The sequence below is a fragment of the Oncorhynchus gorbuscha genome, unplaced genomic scaffold, assembly GCF_021184085.1.
Source record: "Oncorhynchus gorbuscha isolate QuinsamMale2020 ecotype Even-year unplaced genomic scaffold, OgorEven_v1.0 Un_scaffold_1282, whole genome shotgun sequence".
NCBI lineage: Eukaryota > Metazoa > Chordata > Actinopteri > Salmoniformes > Salmonidae > Oncorhynchus > Oncorhynchus gorbuscha.
Genome location: NW_025746103.1, coordinates 13 through 6691, shown reverse-complemented (window position 1 = coordinate 6691; position 6679 = coordinate 13). Strand labels below are relative to the sequence as shown.

The 6679-nt window shown below is 42.8% G+C and overlaps 1 long non-coding RNA gene across 1 annotated transcript; it reads left to right on the top strand.

The window, feature by feature from the left end:
- Positions 1–247: 247 nt before the first annotated feature.
- Positions 248–5313, top strand: LOC124022055. Its single transcript, XR_006836336.1, has 2 exons — positions 248–308; positions 3868–5313. It is a non-coding gene; the product is annotated as an uncharacterized LOC124022055 (long non-coding RNA).
- The last annotated feature ends 1366 nt before the right edge of the window (positions 5314–6679 follow it).

The following is a 6679-nucleotide window of genomic DNA, read 5'->3' as shown; positions in this document are numbered from 1 at the left end:
ATTTAAGTGCCAGAACTGTCAAGACTAACTTTTGTGTCCGTGTCTCTTTGTTACTACAGGCCAACGCGGATTAAGTCTTATTCTGGTAACATCAACAGTGAGGACAAACCCAGCCTGCCTCTCTCCTTCCACACTGAGTCCAAACCTACAGTCACTGGGTCCTGATTGTGACAGTGGAGCCCAGTTTGCACTGCAGGATCCAGAGATGGCATCAGTGAAGCTGGAAGACTGCAGTCAAACACTGGAGCTGAATGTCAATATTAAAGATGAAGAAAAGGAGGAGAAGATTGGGACATCTGTTTCTCATGGTAAGAGCAGGTTCTAAGTTTGTTGTTCGTTCCAACTTCCCACTGTGTATGAAAAGTTGCAGTAGAACTGTTTCATGATTAACTGTTTCAATGAGAAGGTAGATTTAGTTCATGCTACTGAGACTTGCATACCAGTATTGTCAGCATGTGTTTTATTCACTGGGCTGTCTGGAGTGATCAGAGAGGAGACTAAAGAAGTGAAGTAGACAAGGTGAACTTTCTCCCCAGTCTGTGGTACTGAGTATTCTGGAACAGGTTTTCATCAAGGATCTCTCTGTACTTTGTTCTGTTCATCTTTTCCTCGATCCTGACTAGTCTCCCAGTCCCTGCTGCTGAAAAACCTCCCCACAGCATGATGCTGCCACCATCATGCTTCACCATAGGTATGGTGCCAGGTTTCCTCCAAATGTGACCAGGTTTCCTCCAAATGTGACGCTTCGCATTCAGGCCAACATTTTGGTTTCATCAGACCATCAGACCATTTCATCAGACGTCTAGGAAGAGTCTTGGTGGTTCCAAACTTCTTCCATTTAAGAATGATGGAGGCCACTGTGTTCTTGGGGACCTTCAAGGCTGCAGCAATGTTTTGCTACCCTTCCCTAGATCTGTGCCACGAAACAATCCTGTCTCGGAGCTCTACGGACAATTCCTTCAACCTCATGGCTTGGTTATTGCTCTGACATGCACTGTCGTCTGTGGGACCTTATATAGACAGGTGTGTGCCTTTCCAAATCATGTCCAATCATTTAAATTTACCACAGGTGGATTCCAATCAAGTTGTAGAAACATCTCAAGGATGATCAATGGAAACCAGATTCACCTGAGCTCAATTTTGAGTCTCATAGCAAAGGGTCTGAATACTTATGTAAATAAGGAATTTCTGTTTTTAAAATTTTTAACACATTTGCAAACATTTCGAAAAGCCTGTTTTTAGCTTTGTCATTATTGGGTATTGTGTGTAGATTTGAGGATTTGTGTATATAATGTTTTTAACCATTTTAGAATAAGGCAATGTGGAAAAAGAGAAGAGGTCTGAATACTTATCGAATGCACTGTACAGTGAGGGATGGACAGTCCTCTGTCTGTACCAGGTGACATACAGTGAGGGATGGACAGTCCTCTGTCTGTACCAGGTGACATACAGTGAGGGATGGACAGTCCTCTGTCTGTACCAGGTGACATACAGTGAGGGATGGACAGTCCTCTGTCTGTACCAGGTGACATACAGTGAGGGATGGCCAGTCCTCTGTCTGTACCAGGTGACATACAGTGAGGGATGGCCAGTCCTCTGTCTGTACCAGGTGACATACAGTGAGGGATGGACAGTCCTCTGTCTGTACCAGGTGACATACAGTGAGGGATGGGCAGTCCTCTGTCTGTACCAGGTGACATACAGTGAGGGATGGCCAGTCCTCTGTCTGTACCAGGTGACATACAGTGAGGGATGGACAGTCCTTGTCTGACCTCTGTAATTGCCAACGTTTCTTGTAGTTGGCCACCAGGTTTGCACAAATCTCAGGAGGGATTTTGTCCCACTCCTCTTTGCAGATCTTCTCCAAGTCATTAAGGTTTCGAGGCTGATGTTTGGCAACTCGAACCTTCAGCTCTCTCCACAGATTTTCAATGGGATTAAGGTCTGAAGACTGGCTAGGCCACTCCAGGACCTTAATGTGCTTCTTCTTGAGCCACTCCTTTGTCGCCTTGGCCGTGTGTTTTGGGTCATGGTCATGCTGGAATACCCATCCACGACCCATTTTCAATGCCCTGGCTGAGGGAAGGAGGTTCTCACCCAAGGTTTGACGGTACAAGGCCCCATCCATCGTCCCTTCGATGCAGTGAAGTTGTCCTGTCCCCTTAGAAGAAAAACACCCCCAAAGCATAATGTTTCCACCTCCATGTTTGACGGTGGGGATGGTGTTCTTGGGGTCATAGGCAGCATTCCTCCTCCAAACACGGCAAGTTGAGTTGATGCCAAAGAGCTCCATTTTGGTCTCATCTGACCACAACACTTTCACCCAGTTGTCCTCTGAATCATTCAGATTGTTCATTGGCAAACTTCAGACGGGCATGTACATGTGCTTTCTTGAGCAGGGAGACCTTGCAGGCGCTGCAGGATTTCAGTCCTTCACGGCATATTGTTTTCTTGGTGACTATGGTCCCAGCTGCCTTGAGATCATTGACAAGATCTTCCTGTGTAGTTCTGGGCTGATTCCTCACCGTTCTCATGATCATTGCAACTCCACGAGGTGAGCTCTTGCATGGAGCCCCAGGCCGAGGGAGATTGACAGTTATTTTGTGTTTCTTCCATTTGCAAAGAATCAAACCAACTGTTGTCACCTTCTCACCAAGCTGCTTGGCGATGGTCTTGTAGCCCATTCCAGCCTTGTGTAGGTCTACAATCTTGTCCCTGACATCCTTGGAGAGCTCTTTGGTCTTGGCCATGGTGGAGAGTTTGGAATCTGATTGATTGTGTCTGTGGACAGGTGTCTTTTATACAGGTAACAAGCTGAGATTAGGAGCACTCCCTTTAAGAGTTTATACTCCCTTTAAGAGTGCGCTCCTAATCTCAGCCTGTTACCTGTATAAAATACACCTGGGAGCCAGAAATCTTTCTGATTGAGAGGGGGTCAAATACTTATTTCCCTCATTAAAATGCAAATCAATTTATAACATTTTTGACATGTGTTTTTCTGGATTTTTGTTGTTGTTATTCTGTCTCTCACTGTTCAAATAAACCTACCATTAAAATTACAGTCTGATCATTTCTTTGTCAGTGGGCAAACGTATAAAATCAGCAGGGGGATCCAATACTTTATTCCCTCGCTGTATGTCGCCCAGTACAGCCAGAAGAGGACTGGCCACCCCTCAGACTGGTTCCTCTCTTGGTTTCTTCCTAGTGTTCCTGTGTTCTGGGGAGTTTTTCTTAGCCACTGTGCTTATATACATTACTTGCTTATTGGTGTTTTTGGATGGATTTCTGTATAAGCACTTTGTGCCAACTGCTGATGTAAAAAAGTACATCAAATGTATTTGATTGACATGTACAATAAGTGTACAAAACATTAAGAACACCTTCCAAATTTTGAGTTTCACCCCCCTTATGCCCTCTGCATCAATTCGTTTGGGCATGGAAGCATGTTTACTCCAATGCTGCCCAGTTATTTCAAGTTGGCTAAATGTCCTTTGGGTGGTGGACCATTCTTCACACACACAGGAAACTTTTGCACATGGAAAAACCCAGTAGCATTGCATTTATTAACACAAACCGGTGCGCCTGGCACCTACTACCATACCCCGTTAAAAGGCACTTCAATAGTTTGTCTTGCCCATTCACCCTCTGAATGGCAGACATACACAATCCATGTCACAATTGTATCAAGCCTTAAAAATCATTTTAATTTGTTTCTTCATCTACACTGATTGAAGTGGATGAAACAAGTGACATCAATAAGGAATCATAGCTTTAACATGGTCAGTCTGTCATGGAAAGAGCAGGTGTTCCTAATGTTTTGGTGCTCAGTATATATCACACCAACTGATTCTTCTGTTGTTCACACAGGAGACCATGTTGAGACATTCTCTACATCCAGAGAGCAACAGCAGGAAGATCACAGAGCTAAGAGGTCTCACCACTGCCCACATTGTGAGGAGATTTTCCCAATTCTATCAAAGCTAAAAATACATCTAAAAATGCACACAGAAGAAAATCTGTATTCCTGCACTGACTGTGGGAAGAGTTTCACAACATCAAGGGCTCTGACGGTTCATCGGAGAGTACACACAGGAGAGAAGCCTTACAACTGCTCTGACTGTGGGGAGAGTTTCTCTCAACAGAGCAATTTAAAAAAACACCAACGTATACATACAGGAGAGAAGCCTTACTCTTGCTCGGCCTGTGGGAGGAGTTTCTCTCAACAGAGCAACTTCAAAAAACACCAACGGATACACACAGGAGAGAGGCCTTACTCCTGCTCTGACTGTGGAAAAGGCTTCACAACATCAACTGAGCTAACAGTTCATCAGAGAACACACACAGGAGAGAAGCCTTACTTCTGCTCTGACTGTGGAAAGAGTTTCTCCCGATTGGATACCTTAAAAGTACATGAACGTGTACATACAGGAGAGAAACCATACTCTTGCTCTGACTGTGGAAAATGCTTCACAACATCATCTGAGCTAACAGTTCATCAGAGAACACACACAGGAGAGAAGCCTTACTTCTGCTCTGACTGTGGAAAAGTTTCTCCCAATTGGAGAAGTTAAAATGTCACCAGCGAATACATACAGACCAAAAGTCTTACTTCTGCTCTGATTGTGGGAAGAGTTTCACCCGATTGGATACCTTAAAATGTCACCAGCGTATACATACAGGAGAGAAGCCTTACTTCTGCTCTGATTGTGGGAAGAGTTTCACCCGATTGGATACCTTGAAATGTCACCAACGTATACATACAGGAGAGAAGCCTCATCAGTTCTCTCAGACCAGCTAAGAGTAAAGTCATTACATCACTTCATTCTCATCTCATAAATGAAGTGGTAACAGTGAATTTGATAACATTTAAGAAAGAATAAAACACTATTGGGATCCTATTGTTTCTCACTGTAAGAGAACTGTGCAGAGGAAAGGGCGTGTTATAGAATGTTAGCTTCTTGTTATTTTACTGATCAGTGAGCACCATGTCAGTTTTTTATTTATTTATTTAATTTAGCTTTTACTCTAAAGATATTGAGAGTACCTTGAATTTGCCCCTAGGGTTGAATGCCCTCTGAGGCTTCTCACATTGTAACCATGTAGTCTGATGGCTGACTGGGTAGTACTGCTTCCCTCTGCAGTTCTCTGTGGAAATGAGCTGGTAGACACAACATGTATCAGATAGAGATGGTGTGATCAGTCTTCACCATTAGTTTGGGTGGATTATTATTTTTTACTACGAAGTAACTTTTGTTTAATGATTCACATACTTTGATATGACTACATGTTTATTAAATTGTCTTACTAGATGTATTATTTGTCATCAAATGTATTTGGTTAACTGCATTGAACTTGATATGCTAATTAAAAATACATATTCTACATTAATTTGTGCTGGTGAAACTTTGGGTTATATATACAGACAATGCAATGTTTTTAATTGATATTATTCAAACTCATTTAAATGTCTATGTATCCACTCAATACATGTCACTATACCTCTACATGTCTATTAACCCCCAGTATGTTCTACAATACATACTAATAATGTTATACAGTTTAAAGGACATTTTTCATATTTAAATAAATGTTATTTTATTTTGTAATGTGTTTTCTATGGTGCCAGAGTCCAGGGACAATATTACTACCACAATATTATTATTTTATTATTATTATTATAATATTTATGACCCACGTACTATTGAGGAATGGAACCAGAGAGGAAGCTTGTTACCCTTTCCCTGCCTCATTCAGTGGAAGAGCTGTGAACTCTCCTGTGATGGTCCACATCTACCAGAACCTTTCCTAGTGGGTTATTAAGCACCACCGCATTTTAGGAAGCCATTGTTCAAATTGTGTTCATACACACTGTAACAATGGGAGGGGGTGTGGCCTGCACAGAGGAGAACCAGGAAGTTGATCTCAGACTTCTATTTCAGACTAGGATCCTACCCAGAGTTGACAGTGAGGACAAACCCAGCCTGCCTCTCTCATCCAAACCTACAGTCACTGGTTCCTGATTGTGACTGGAGCCCAGCACCTCTACTTCCTGCGGCTATAGTAATGATTATAACGTTTCCTCATGAGCATAGCAGGTATCCATGGTAGTGTTTATGTTATGTCATCAGCACAACAGGTAATTTCATATTAATAACACCTTCCTAATATTCAGTTGCACCTTTTTTGCCCTCAGAGCAGCCTCAAATCGTAGGGACATGGATTTTACAAGGTGTGAAAAGCGTTGCACAGTGATGCTGGCCCATGTTGACTCCTATGCTTCCTAGTCGTGTCAAGTTGGCTGGATGTGCCTGGCACCTGCTACCATACCACGTGCAAAGGCACTTCAATCTTTTGTTTTGCCCAAAGTTACTCTCAACTGCAGCGGCAGCTGCTGATTGGCTGAATACCCGGGTCGGGAGATGGTTCGTTGTCAGCAAAGCGGCTTGACAGAACTATGATGCCACGTCTTCGAACCACAGGCGTGAGAACTCGAGCTGTCAGATATTGAAGACCAAGAGTTTCAAATCGTTTTACCAGAACTCGTCAACACTAAATTATCATTTTTCACTTGCTTGTTTCAAGTGTCAAAGAATTTTTTTGTTGTACACGTGATTAAAAACAAACATGTCCCGTGTCTGTTTACAGGCGATTTGAACACTTATGGGCATTTTTACATGCG